The sequence below is a fragment of the Leptodactylus fuscus genome, chromosome 9 (assembly GCF_031893055.1).
Source record: "Leptodactylus fuscus isolate aLepFus1 chromosome 9, aLepFus1.hap2, whole genome shotgun sequence".
Taxonomy (NCBI): domain Eukaryota; kingdom Metazoa; phylum Chordata; class Amphibia; order Anura; family Leptodactylidae; genus Leptodactylus; species Leptodactylus fuscus.
Window position 1 is genome coordinate 79,395,055 of NC_134273.1, and position 14,927 is coordinate 79,409,981.

The 14,927-nt window shown below is 45.5% G+C and overlaps 1 protein-coding gene across 2 annotated transcripts in view; it reads right to left on the reverse strand.

The window, feature by feature from the left end:
• The window catches only part of TAFA4 (TAFA chemokine like family member 4), a 101,951-nt gene that overhangs the window by 23,534 nt on the left and 63,490 nt on the right, over positions 1 to 14,927 (reverse strand). The window lies entirely within an intron of this gene.

Sequence of the window (14,927 nt, forward strand, 5' to 3'; positions counted from 1 at the left end):
AAGGGGGCAGTACAGTGTGAGGACCCCAAGTTGTGGGATTTGCAGTATGGGGATCACAAGAAGGGGGCAGTACAGTGTAGGGTTCACATGAAGGGAGCTTTGCAGTACAGGGGTCACAAGAAGGGAATAGTATAATGTGGGAACCCCAAGTTGCAGGGTTTGCAGTATGGGGGTCTCAAGAAGGGGGCAGTACAGTGTGAGGACAAAAAGACACAAAAGGACATTACAGTATGGGGGCCACAATGAGAGGATTGTTGTGCAATGAGTGAGCATTTTATTGTATGGGACCACAATGGGGCATGATACTGTATGATGGCACGTAGGGAGCCTTAGCCCCCGTCAGCACTACTAAAGGGGCTCTATACTGTGTGGGAGCACAAAGGGACTGAGCAGGGCTAGAGGCATGACTTAGTATGCACAAATTTGCCACGGCACACAGTTTTTGACCCTCTTTTGGTCCTCTGAATGGGAGGTTTGCTTCACTTATTGGTCTCACCATGGGGTATGCTATTCCAATGCTTATCGCCACACATGGGTCCCAATATCCGTTCTGGGATAGGTCTCGCAGGCTCTGACTTTCTGACTTGTACTCTGGTTACTGCTGCCAGGCCTTATAAAACCAGCCCATACAGAAGAGTTTTTCTGCACAACTCTTTCCTTCCGTACATACAGTATATAGATATTAACACGCTGCGTCAGTGCAAACAAGTCCAGACTTTTACGGCACATAACGCCTTCCGAGATTGCGATCCTCATCCCGCTGCTACAGACAAAACCGTCTTTCCTTTGCAGCTGCACAAGAATTTCTGCTGTGGCGAAGTCTCATCAACGTAGCCTGGAATCCTGACATCACGCTTGACAGAACTAAGCAGGACGCAGCCAGGCATGATGTGGGCGAGTTACTGGCAAGTTTTGTTAGAATTATCACAGCCTCAGAGCCAAGCAGATTAACACTGTGAGGAATAGAGGACTGAATGCAACCTACGAAAATCCCCGTAAGTGAAATTCTGATAACCCGCGGCCTCTTATGTGATGCTTCTCCGCATGTCGTGTTTTACTTCTCACCTCGGCATGAGAATGAATCAAACTAGTGTGAGCTAAAGTAACTGAAGTGAGATCAGATGCCAAATATTGGCATGAACCTCTCCGAAAATGTGGCCTTCTGAACGTGCACCAAAATGTGCCGTAACACAACATGTCCTTAGATTCTCCAGCCGTGGCATATAAAATAGCCGCCATCCTCTGCATGCACAATAGCGAAACCCATTGCAACTAAATTACTTCTTCATTTGAGGCCCTGTGCCCACGACAGAATACATGATACATGGACGGGATCCATGTGCTCGCCATGTTTTCTACTGAGCAAAAAATGAGACCTGCTCCATTGTTTGCTGCTTGGTCCTAAATAGATCCATAAAACGACAGATATGCGTATGAGGACATAGAAATCAATGCATCCATATGCCACCCATTATTATAGATTGGTAATACCAACATACAGCGATGCTGTAGGTGTGCCGAACGTCTCTGGCGAAAATCACGCTCACCTGCAGATTTCCTCCACTTCAAGTTTACGCTTAAAACATATAGCTCTGCCCTTTACCTCGCCAAACAAGACTATTTCACCGCCCTCATCTCTTCTCTCTCCAGCAACCCTAAAAGGCTTTTTGAAACCTTTCACTCCTTACTCACACCCAAGGAACAGACGCCATTCACAGACCTTAGTGCTGATGACCTGGCCATGTATTTCCATGATAAAATTGATAAGATCCGTCAGGAAATTACTGCCCAAGCCCCAGGTGGCATTAACTCCCACACCTACGATAGTACTGATCCCCTCACCAGCCGCACTTCAGACTGTCCATTCTCATCTTTTGAACCTGTTACAGAAGAGGAAGTCTCCCAGCTACTTTCTTCATCTCGCCCCACAACCTGCAGTAGTGACCCTTTCCCCTCACACCTTCTCCAATCTCTGTCCCCTGCTGTCACTACTTACCTTACTAAAATATTTAACCTTTCTCTCTCTTCTGGAATCTTCCCATCCTCCTTCAAGCATGCTGTTATAACCCCGCTACTGAAAAAACCCTCCCTGGACCCATCCTGTGCTGCTAACTATCGACCCGTCTCTAACCTCCCCTTCATCTCTAAACTTTTGGAACGCCTGGTTTATTCTCGGTTAATTTGTTATCTCTCTGCTAACTCTCTGCTTGACCCCTTACAATCTGGTTTCCGCGCTCTGCACTCTACTGAAACAGCTCTCACAAAAGTCTCTAATGATATACTAAAGGCTAAATCCAATGGTGACTTCTCTCTTCTTATTCTTCTGGACCTCTCTGCAGCTTTTGACACTGTTGACCATCAACTTCTCCTCACTATGCTCCACTCAGTCGGCCTCAATGACACTGCACTCTCCTGGTTCTCCTCTTATCTCTCAGACCGCACTTTCAGTGTATCATTCGCGGGCTCTGTTTCCTCCCCTCTTTCCCTTGCTGTTGGGGTTCCTCAGGGCTCGGTCCTCGGCCCCCTGCTCTTTTCTCTCTACACAGCCCCCATTGGACAAACAATCGCCAGATTTGGCTTCAGGTACCATCTTTATGCTGATGACACCCAATTATACACATCTTCCCGTGACATCACCCCTGCACTCATACAGAACACCAGTGACTGTCTCTGCTGTCTCTAATATCATGTCCTCGCTCTATCTGAAACTAAATCTCTCTAAGACTGAACTACTACTGTTTCCACCATCTAACAGATCTGTCCCTGATATATCCATTGCAGTCTCAGGCCTTACTATAACTCCTAGGCAGTATGCCCGCTGCCTCGGGGTCATATTTGACGCAGACCTTTCCTTCACCCCTCATATTGAATCACTCGCACGTTCATGTCACCTCCACCTCAAAAACATCTCCAGAATACGCCCTTTCCTTACCAGAGATACACTAAAGACACTTATTGTCTCTCTGATTCATTCTCGCCTTGACTACTGTAACTCCTTACTAATCGGTCTTCCCCTCACTAAACTCTCTCCTCTACAATCTATTCTGAATGCAGCGGCCAGGCTCATCTATCAGGCTAGACGCTACAGCGATGCCTCTGGTCTGTGCCAGTCACTACACTGGCTGCCTATTCATTATAGAATAAAATATAAAGTTATTACTCTCATCCACAAGGCTCTCCATAAAGCCGCACCTCCATACATTTCTTCCCTCATCTCTGTCTACCGCCCAACCCGTGTTCTCCGCTCACTCAATGATCTAACACTTACATCCTCTATTATCAGAACCTCCCACGCTCGTATACAAGACTTCTCCCAAGTTGCACCACTTCTCTGGAATGCTCTACCCCGGACAATCAGATTAACTCCCAACTTCTACAGTTTCAAACGCAATCTAAAGACGCATCTTTTCAGACTAGCCTATCACAATTCCTAATGCACAAAATTGTCTGAACACTGTATAAGCAATGCCGCCCCTGCTACCTCTTGTGTCACCCCCTCTACCTCATAGATTGTAAGCTCTTTTGAGCAGGGCCCTCAGTCCCATAGTGTGAAATGACGTTCTTTGTTATGTATGTCTGTCTGTATCTGAACCCTATAAATTGTACAGTGCTGCGGAATATGTTGGCGCTATATAAATAAAATGTATTATTATTATTATATTACAGACCAAAACTACGGTCATGTGCAAGGACAAATGAAATACTGCCATTTCTCCATTGGCTGCTGAGTTCTTAGAATTGGCTGCCATGTGCGGTCACTTTGCAGCTTGTGCTGTGTACACGGGGGGCATAGGGGCAGCATTTTATTGTGATCAAAGGTGTTCCCATATTATAAAGCTGGAGGGAAGAAATATAGAGTCCCATTAGTTATAATAGGTGATGCTCGGCTCCTCTTTCCTCCTCCTCCGGGGAATGGCTTCTCCTCTCTTAGACTCAGAACATCTTAGATTCTCCTATTGAAGACAGTTCTGCTCCTCATTCCTTTTGGTTCTTCCTCTCCCCCCAGTACCAACTTTAACATTACTCCTGGGGACAGCTCATTTCCTTCTCCTTCCTCTTGGGGAACTTCAGCTTCTTCCCTTTTTTTTCCTGAGGACAGCTCAGTACCCCCTCCTTACCCCTGGGATCTAATACCACCTTCTACGTCCTCATGAGGACAGGCAAGTGCCTCTGGCTATCCCGAAGATCTATCCTGGAGACACCTCAGCTCCTCCTCTCCCCTCCTATGAGCTCCTTCTCTTTCCTCCTGGGAAGAGCTCCTCAGCCATTCCTCCTCCAATGGACAGCTCAGCTCCTCTTTTCCCCACTTAAACTTATCTGCTCCTCCTGGAGACTGCTCCGCACCCCTCCCTCTTTTTGGGAACCCAACAGCTCCTCCTCTCCCCTCCTATGAGCTCCTTCTCTTTCCTCCTGGGAAGAGCTCCTCAGCCATTCCTCCTCCAATGGACAGCTCAGCTCCTCTTTTCCCCACTTAAACTTATCTGCTCCTCCTGGAGACTGCTCCGCACCCCTCCCTCTTTTTGGGAACCCAACAGCTCCTCCTCTCCCCTCCTATGAGCTCCTTCTCTTTCCTCCTGGGAAGAGCTGATCACCCATTCCTCCTCCAGTGGACAGCTCAGCTCCTCCTTTCCCCACTTAAACCTATCTGCTCCTCCTGGAGACTGCTCCGCACCCCTCCCTCTTTTTGGGAACCCAACAGCTCCTCCTCTCCCCTCCTATGAGCTCCTTCTCTTTCCTCCTGGGAAGAGCTGATCACCCATTCCTCCTCCAGTGGACATCTCAGCTCCTCCTTTCCCCACTTAAACCTATCCGCTCCTCCTGGAGACAGATCCGCACCCCTCCATCTTCTTGGGGACCCACCTGCTCCTCCTCTTGGGGGCCACTCAGTTCCTCCACCCTCATCTTAGTGATCTCTCTGCGTTTCTTCTTCGCACCTTACACATTTTTTAAATCGACCACGACGCAGAAGTCAATAAGTTGTGTCTTGTAGACTATGGTTGACTTAACAGGTCTGTGCTTGTCTTGTATTATCTGCATAAGTTGATGATGCAGTTGTGTCAGAGCCACCCAACAACTCGTACACTGGATCAGAATTTACTGGACTTGGTTGTAGAAGACAATAGATTTTGCCATATAAAATGTCACATCAGTCCAGGGCAAGAACATCAACTCACCCAGAGTTTACACAATGCTCCCACTCACATTGGCAGAACCTAACTCTGTAGGGTTTCATGGTGCAGTACACTAGTTTCTGGGACACGACAAACCCAGTAGGGACTGGACTGTTGAATGAGCCCTCAAAATAAAGCAAATCCTAAAATTGCTAAACGTCATGTCACAGCCAGTATGGGGTTATACCATGAGACATGTCAAATAACACCCGTCATGTTGGGTCCAAGCACAATCCCACCACTCCACTTGTCAAAAGAAGACATAACCAACGTATCACTTTACCAATTGGCGACACAATATGTCAGAACATCGGCACGACGATCATCTATGGTCAGTACGAGCGTGATTCCGAATATACCTCTGTACATAGGGGTTACTAACCTGTCTTGTGTAGGGATACAGTATATGGCCATCACTAGTCGCCCAATATTCTTATTAAGAATATTTTAGTTTTTTTTTTTTTAACTTGCCCTTTAAGTTTGTGAATGAGTGATTCTCCACGATGGGATTCTATCTCTAGGCTTTCCAGCCGTAGGTATTGTCAGCGTGGTGACATAGTGGATGGGAAATAGCACTTTGTGCCTATTAATGAGAATTTCAAAGAGCAAAATAAAACAGATCTATGACCTTCAATGCTCGGCGGAACGAGAGAGCCGACTCTGCAGAAGAGAATCATGTAATACACTATATCCTTTGGTACGAGTCAGGGGTCACATCCATATGGAGATTAGACTCTCCTGAAATAAGTAGTGTAGGTGACCCCGGATCAGGCGAGACCTGGAAGACTTCATGGTGGAATAAAGCATTCAACGTGAATGGTCAATAAATCAAAATACAGTGACAGCAAAACGTTCCTGCAAATGAGAAGAAGAAAGCGCACACTTAAGATTAAAGGAAGGTGAGAGAATGCTGCGTTCCCAGGCACAGGAGGGATTAGTCAATCAACCTCCGCAGCACACAACAATAGCTTAGTCAGGTGGACCTTTGTTCTCCAGAGCTAGAGATGCCTCCTGAGGATAGTCGCTGAATAAAAGCCACCGCCGGATCAAAATCACAATGAATCGTTCCAGTTTTACAAATGTGATGAAAAAACTTTATTTCTAAGGGTTTGTTCACATGTAAAAAAAAGAAAAAAAACTGCACAAGAAACACGCCATACGGTAATGAGTGGGCTAGATGTGATACCGCAACGCTTGGTTCTTATGGGAGTTACCAGAAATTCTCATGTGATTTACGTGACAGCAAAATAGGTCTAAACCACAAAGAATAGTCACACCTCATCACCGAAACTGTAACACCAAGATGGACAAGCTATACGGTCCTGCAAATCGAGGAATTAGAAGGTGTCACTAAGATCTAAAAAATTATTAATTTTTAAAGTACCTAGATCTAATGTGTGGCAAGTGGGAGGGGCATAAAAGCCAGATTTATATCAAATACTATTCTGTATAGGGTAGTGATAGGGACCATTATACTGTATGAGATAAATGATGGGGCCATTATACTGTATAGGGTAGTGATGGGGGCCATTATACTGTATAGGGTAGTGATAGGGGACATTATACTGTATGGGATCAGTAATGGGGCCATTATACTGTATGGGGCAGTGATAGGGACCATTATACTGTAAAGGACAGTGATAGGGGCCATTATACTGTATAAGGTCAGTGCTGGGACCATTATATTGTATGAGGACACGATAGGGGTCATTACACTGTATAGGACAGTGATAGGGGCCATTATACTGTATAGGGTAGTGCTAGGGACCATTATTCTGTATAGGACAGTGATAGGGGCCATTATACTGTATGGGATCAGTGCTGGGGCCATTATATTGTATAGGACAGTGATGGGGGCCATTATAGAGTATGGGGCAGTGATGGGGGCCATTATATTGTATGAGGGCAGTGATAGGGGCCATTATACTGTATGGGGCCATTATACCATAAAGGGACAGTGCTGGGTCCATTTTATTGTAATGAGGCAGTGATGGGGCCATTATGTTGCGTGAGGGGAGTAATAGGGACCATTATTTTGTATGAGGGCAGTAATAGGGGCCATTATACTGCGTGGGGAAATGATGTGGCCAATCTACTGTATGGGGTCATTGATGGGGCCATTATACTGTATAGGGTCAGTGCTGATGCCATTATATTGCATGGAGCAGAGCTGGGGGCCATTAAACTGTATGGGGTCATCGATGGGGCCATTATACCGCATGGGGGCAGTGCTTGGGCCATCAAAATTTGAATCCCGCCCCTTGTTGTAAGGATACATTGCATAGGGAGGTCCAATCTGAGCATTCGCACCATAGTTACACCCCTGAGAACAAGATGCGACTATATAATAGCCACCCAAAATGAAGCAAAGCCCAGGGGAAGAGGAGGCGGAGACACGTCTGCAGACCACCCCCCACCCCAGATAGGTCCCCATGCAGAATGTCCTTGTAATCGCCTATGGATTTACATTCCAGATCCTGCACAGATCACATAGAGACGACATCAGATCCTGGATACGTGACGTGGAGCGCAGGTCATCATTATCCCTTACACTAATGGCAGGGAATATTGCCTGTATGAAGTGATCGTCCTACTAAGTGTCTTTTACCTTCCCTGTCACTTACACATTACATTAAGATGGCTCCGAGTCGTCATTTAAGCCCAAGCTGACTAATTCTGAATGAGAGAAGACAGTCGGGGACGCATTTAACCTTCACGCTGTCAGCTCAACTGCAGGTGAAAATTACTCACTTTCATGTCATTTGGATACAGAAAAATGACGCCGGCGGATTAGCTTTTACGACTGTGATATGCCCAAATGTTATTATAACATCTACAATGGCTTCTTAATATCTCTAATGAAATCTTTAGAGGGAAATAGCGGAGTTCATTCAATCTGCGCACCGAAGATGGGGAGAAAAATGAAACGGCGTATTTATTTTCTCCCGCTACGGTTCACGCCGGTACTTAGAAGGCCCATCACAACCATGTCATTCATTGCTGAGCACATACTTGAAACATCATGAAACATTATTTGATTGGTTTATGACACGCTGTGCACATCAGTTCTGCTCCTGGCACTAGTCGCCGCCACGTCTTGGAATTATTGCTCTCCCTGCCCTATACACACCATTTACGTTCTCACCGGCACCAGAGCGATTTCATACTGTTTGGGCAAATCCATTTATGGCGGCATTTATGCTTTTATACTGTTAACCCTCACGGCACCAAAGTCGGCGCCATCGGTAGTGTTTGCTTTTAATTTGGTATAGAACAGTGCATCTCACATTTTCTGAGAGCAGGGCCCCCTTATGGTCAAAGATTGAATTCGGAGGGGCGACACGGTGGCTCAGTGGTTAGCACTGCAGCCTTGCAGCGCTGGAGTCCTGGGTTCGAATCCTGCAAGGAGTTTGTATGTTCTCCCTGTGTTTGCATGCATTTCCCCCCATTCTACAAAGACATACTGATAGGGAAAAAAAATGTACATTGTGATCCCTATATGGGGCTCACAATCTACATACAAAAAAAAGATTGAATTTGGTACCTGCTGCTTACCGTCCCATTATTCAGGTTCTATATATTGCTTCTGTTTTACATATTCTTCCTTTTACATATTCTTTCCATTTTCTCGCCCCCACACAGCTCGACTACATCCTTACTCTCACACACACAGCTCTGCAGCTTCCACTATTCCCTCCACATTCAGCTCTTGTACATCCAAATTTTCCTACACACGCTCAGCCCTGCTACCTCCATGTTCTCCCCTACACAGAGCACTGCTATATCTACATGCCCCCACTCATCTCAGTTACATCCACTTTTCCCTTCATACATTCAGCTCTGCAACATCTGATTTGACCCTACACTCAGCTTTACTACGTCCACATTTCCCCTGCCCACCCTCCCGGCTTAGCCTGATGGATGTTGACTTCTCCCGTCCCCCCTGTTGTTGCTGTGTATATAGACATGACATATAGTCAGTGCCTCTTCTAGATGTCCCGCCCTCGCCTTATCATCCCAAATCATATGCTAAGTTGCGGAAGAGGAGAATAGCAACATCGCTCCTGTCGCTGCTGGCTTCACCTGTGCCGGCGTCTACACTCCCCGGCGTCTACACTCTCTCTCTATTACAGCAGATGCCGGGTCTGTATTACATTGTGAAGGCTGTACGTCCGATGCCTAGTGCATCGGCAGCGCACATGTAGGGCCAGCGGCATAGAAGCGACGACTTCTCGACGCTGGCTTTGCATATGTAACCCCGCCCACCAATGACACAACAAAGTCGGAAGACAGAAGAATTTACTGCAGCGAAGACTGGTGAGTATGCGACAACCCCTTTAAACTCTTGGGGCAGATTTACCATATTTGGTGTATATTTTAGTGCCTTGGCAGAATTTGCACCTGCCTTAAGAGACAGCTCACCCTCCGCCAGTGCAAGGTATATGAAGAATGCAGTTCAAAACGAAATCTACCCCTTGGGAATGGGGCACATTTGTATGTTTAGAGCTCCCCCTAGTGGCAGATAAAGCACAGGAAGTGTCCCACCCACCTCTGATAGCGCCCTGCCAATGTAGTAGATTTGCCACTGCCTTCCCCAGCCCTGTTTTAGGGGATAACCCTTTCTTTATACACTCTGATCTAATAAAATGCAATTAAAATTTTCCACGAAAGTGAAGTCTGTGAGTCACCGGGGGTCGGATGTGGTGTAACTAATCCCTGTCAGCTCTTGGGAGACATGACAGGGGCTAAACATGGCAAAGCCCGATAAGAGAAAAAATCTCTTTAGCATTCATTTTTCCTCCTTCTTCCTCAGATCAGTAACAGATCGCCAGATTGCCCGAGGCGGTCATAAATATGTAGGAGGTGATGGTGCCCGTGGCTGGAGGTGTTTATCGGGCCTGCACCTGGCGTCGCCCCTTCTAATAGCCTTTATAAGAGGGGCTGCCGGTGCACGACGCCAGACTAGGAAAGAGTTAAAGACTTCACGCTCTTCACATGACTCTGCGTCCGCAGCGATCGGCGCCGTCCTGCAAATCATTTGCATGTAAGGAGCTTTGGTATTAAGATTCTAATTAGGCCAATCAGCATAATTATGTGTTACCGTAGAAACCTGGCATATGTGTGTCCATGCAGACCAGATCTTGGAGAAAATGAAATGCCAAAGCAAAAATAAATTTAGACTTGGGTTTCTGGCTCCGGGACGCTCTAATTCTTAACCTATAATTATAGAAAAAACCTTCAGTATAATTTTGGATGACTTGGGATCCTTAAAGGGGGTCTGTCACCAGAATCCAGCATACCCTCCCACTCTGCAGGTAGATAGGTGAGGGTCACCTGAATACAGTGATGTTGTCCCCTTGTGAATCGGAGCTTCCATTGGCGAGATATCGGCGGTTTTGTCCATATATCGGTCAGCTCTTTGGTGCAATGAGGGCGGATCACTTACCACTTTGGAGCAATGGCAGCACCTCCGTTGCTCCAAACATCTTATTTGCATATTAACAAAAATAGCAATATTTTAGCAATGGAAACGGAGATTCACAAGTGATTCAGATGACCCCCTATCTATATACGGGGCTGGGGTAATATGTTGGGTTCTGGTGACACTCCCCTTAAAGCAGGGGTAGGGAACGTACGGCTCTCCAGCTGTTGCAAAACTACAACTCCCAGCATGCATATTTGCTCTGCTGTTCTTGGAAGTGAATGGAGCATGATGGTAGTTGTAGTTTCACAGCAACTGGAGAGACGAAGGTTCCTTACCCCTGCCTTAAAGGGTATTTGGGTTCCAGGAATCGAGGACCTATCCTTAGTTCCCCCGCTGATCACCTGACTAAAGGGAAGTTGTATGGGACTAGAAAAAAGGTTTTTATACTAAATTGCAATACCAAACTTGGCCTGTAGTTCAGAGTGGCGCTGTTTCTGGCAAAAATTCTAAATCCCTTCTAACCCTCAGGGTAAAGCCATGCTTCTAACTCCAGGACCATAGTCTGCACTGTAACTAATCTTACCTAATGATATCCGAGTCGTTTGCCATCCTCGTAAATATGACTTTTTATTTCACATCCCGATTCCCGTCTTCACATCTGATGCTTTGTTATGAAAGGAATCGAACGGCAAATAGCACAGAAATGATAAAATGTCAAACGCCTTGATTGTCCCTGAACATTTCGCCGGCTCCTTCGCTTCACGTTATTTTATTTTTTTTCCCGGTTTGCGAAATGCGAGATTTTATTTTTTTTCCATCTTTGAAAAGAAAATGAGTACACCGAATGGAGGAGGTGAAATTAATACCATCTCACAGCACTTGTCACCTTTCATTTCATCCCGGGTGACTCCCGCGGTACAGTGGGCGAACACGGTAATCTTGTGCTAAGAAGGAAGGTTCAATGTGCGTGGCGAAGACGAAATAAGCAGACTGGGTCTTTAAGGAATCTTAGTGGAGCGGTAAAAATATCCGACATCAGGTCCATTATAAAGATTCATGTATTCTGGGTGAGACCATCCCATGGAGGGTCCCTGTGATATCCAAAACCATGAGCTGTACCATCCTTTAATGCCAGGGGTAGATAGGATTTTAGTTAAAGGGTACCCCCGCTTATAAAACAACATCTCATAAATGAATAGTACGGGTGACTATAAGAAACTTTGTAATATATCTTCTTAAAGAAATCTGTTTCCCTCTCCATGTATCGGGCTGCTTTCTTCCTTACTCAGAATCCATACTGTGTACTTAGCCTTATACAGAAGTCTATGGAGAGGGGAGGAGGAGGCTGTTAATTGATTTGATTTCATTCTGTGCATGATAGAGTCTTATCTTGAACATAGAGAAGTATAGCAGCAGCCTCCTCCTCCCCTCTCCATAGACTTCTGTATAAAACATAACTCAGCCTGATAAGTGGAGAAGGAAACTGATTTCTTTAATAAGATATATTACAAAGTTTCTTATAGTCATCTGGACTATTCATTTGTAATTGGAAGTACTCTTTAATTATAGTTGTTCTAACATGGCTGCCATTGCCTTCTGTATTCCATATGGGTACTGGGTAGAGCACTAGGGTGACTTGATACGCACAGGGATTTTTAGGAAAGTACTCATTGTCCTTGCAGAGGTCCAGCTAGTAGGGAGGGTTTAGAGCAGTGATCCCTGGGAAAAATGTATCCAAAATGGCTATCTTGCAGAAGAAAGAAAGCCATGTCTACAGCGCCACCGGTAGGTTAATAGAGGGTTAGGCTTTGACTGAAAGCTTGATATTCAGTGAAGAGGGTCATAGCACTTGCCCAAAAGAACTGATCAGTGGGGGCTCTGGGTGAGGGATGGATGGATGACCTGTTCTAAGGATGTAGGACAGTGGTTCTTAACCAGGGTTCGATCCTAGTAAAAAAAAACATACACCTATGTCTTAAATTTGGAAAAAAAATCATATTTGATTAATCACTAAAGAAGGGTTCGGTGAATGTGCACATGAAACTGGTGGGCTCGGTACCTCAACAAGGTTAAGAACCACCGATCTAGGATATGGCTGATGTCCTCAGGGTAGCGGACCTGAATTCCCCTTGTTTTTACTAGATGTCAAGTCAAGTAGTGTTTCAGGGTCTCATAATGATGGTCTATTCTTAGATATGACTACATAGTCAAGATTGGCGCTGTCGGGTACTGCAGTGGGGTGGGTTATAACACCCCGGTACCCTTGTGGGTACCAATAGATACTTTATCAGATGTCCTAAGAGCAGGTACTATAGTTTACCACTTTAAAGGAATGATCACATCCTAGACATGGAGGTCGATCACTAGATCCCTTGATGTACTGTGACCCTTTCAGATCTCTATATAGAAGTACCAAAACCCTCCGAAAGACTCCTGCCCCTTCTGATGGACTTCACAATCAATGGGTGGAAATCTGTGTCGGGATAAAGTTGCATTGCCCAGTCCTAGCACCGTGAAGACTGCACAGACACGAGTCCTCAGCCGGTGATATTCCATCAAAGTCTTTGCTACAATGAGACAACGCCTTTAAACACCAAGTTGGGGAAGAAATAATATTTTTGACGTTTCTATTGCTCCTCTTCGTAGAGCTGTCGTGCTACATACGTATGCCAAAGTCATTGAGGACCCCGATGATCACAAAACCTGTTGGGCTCCAATATCTACAATCCATACAATGTATACAATGATACAATATAGAACAGATGCACATTTTACTAAAAACATGAATATATTTACAGGCAATAAAGGAAAACTATACAAACTCCAGATTTGCACAAATACTATACTGGCACCAAACATTGAGATGAATGTATAGAGAATGTTTGGGGCGCGGAGATGTATCAGTCATGCATTTCTATTAGGAATGGCACTAGCGTTGAATTGTCGGGCCGCGCTCTCCTGTAACGTATTGCAGAAAATGGAGCTATTTTCTTCCATCTTGAGATGTATAAAACATGAGCCTATGGACATGACTGTAATGCATGAGATACAAATACATCTGTCTCCAGATTATACCGCCAAATCTAAATAGACTGTGATGGAAATCAGAGAAGATGGAAACCTGAGGAATAGACTCCGCACTGGAAGACATGGCTGTATGCGCTCAAGGAATATAGAAAGCGCCAGAAGGTGTATTTGCTGTTTTTCTTGTTGTTTTTCGGGCTGACCTACAATGTTGCGTCCATTACGGCTCCCATAGGCTCTCATTACCCTTCTCTCCTGGATGCCTTCAAGACAGTGATAGATTTCCGCTCCTTTATCACTATGTAACCAGACCTAGTTGCCGTTCACTATTCTAGAAAGCGAGAAAGCCCTTTAGACCGAGGTCACACGTTGCAAAAAATGGGCGGTTTTTGTTACAGATTTTGTTGAAAGAAATGGAAGATATGAGGGGAGTTCTTGTACTTCTTCCTTCTACAAAATCCAGTCCTGGCTTTTGGTTTAGAAAGAAACCACTCCAAAATTTGCAACTTTTCCGTAACTTTAAAGGGGTTCTCCAGAGAGGGTTTCAGTACTTGCATATCTTGGGTTCTACTATGGACAACTCAAGGATTTTTGGGCTTGGACAGGTGTGGCGCTTTTTAGGAAGAAAATGTTTTGGGTTTTTTTAACAGACATATTTTTCTGATTATCTGCAACTTCTTTCCCCCTGCAGTTGCCTTTAGTCCAGTAGACTTTTCCCCGACGCTCTAGATCAGGGATAGGGAACCTTCGGCTCTCCAGCTGCTGTGAAACTACAACTCCCATCATGCTCCATTCACTTCCATGGGAGTTCCAAGAACAGCAGAGCAAGTATGCATGCTGGGAGTTGTAGTTTTGCAACAGCAGGAGAGCCGTACGTTCCCTACCCCTGCTCTAGATCTATATGGAAGCAGAATCTCCCGGACATCAGTAACTGGTGTTACAGTTTTACTGACGACCAGTTGCTTTGCTGACATCTGGCCGCGGTTCCGGAGCAGGAGGTGTTTCCCTAACACTGAGATCGCCACATATATTATTTTGCAGGGTAAGATTTTATGCAGTTCCCAAATGAAGAACCTCTCGCCTGACAAGGTTATCAATATTTGCAAATGATCATTAGCGGGCAATTTTCAGCCCCATTTAGCAGATGAATGCGGCTCACATCTGTAACTCAGTAGTGATCTGTAAATGACCCGCTTACGGGGTAATTTATTAAGAGCTGCGGCAGGATCGTGCAGGAACCTGCAGCTCTGTCTGGAACGTTTTGCCTCATTCTCCGGGAAAGAAAGGGAATTTGGGATGGGTAGAGG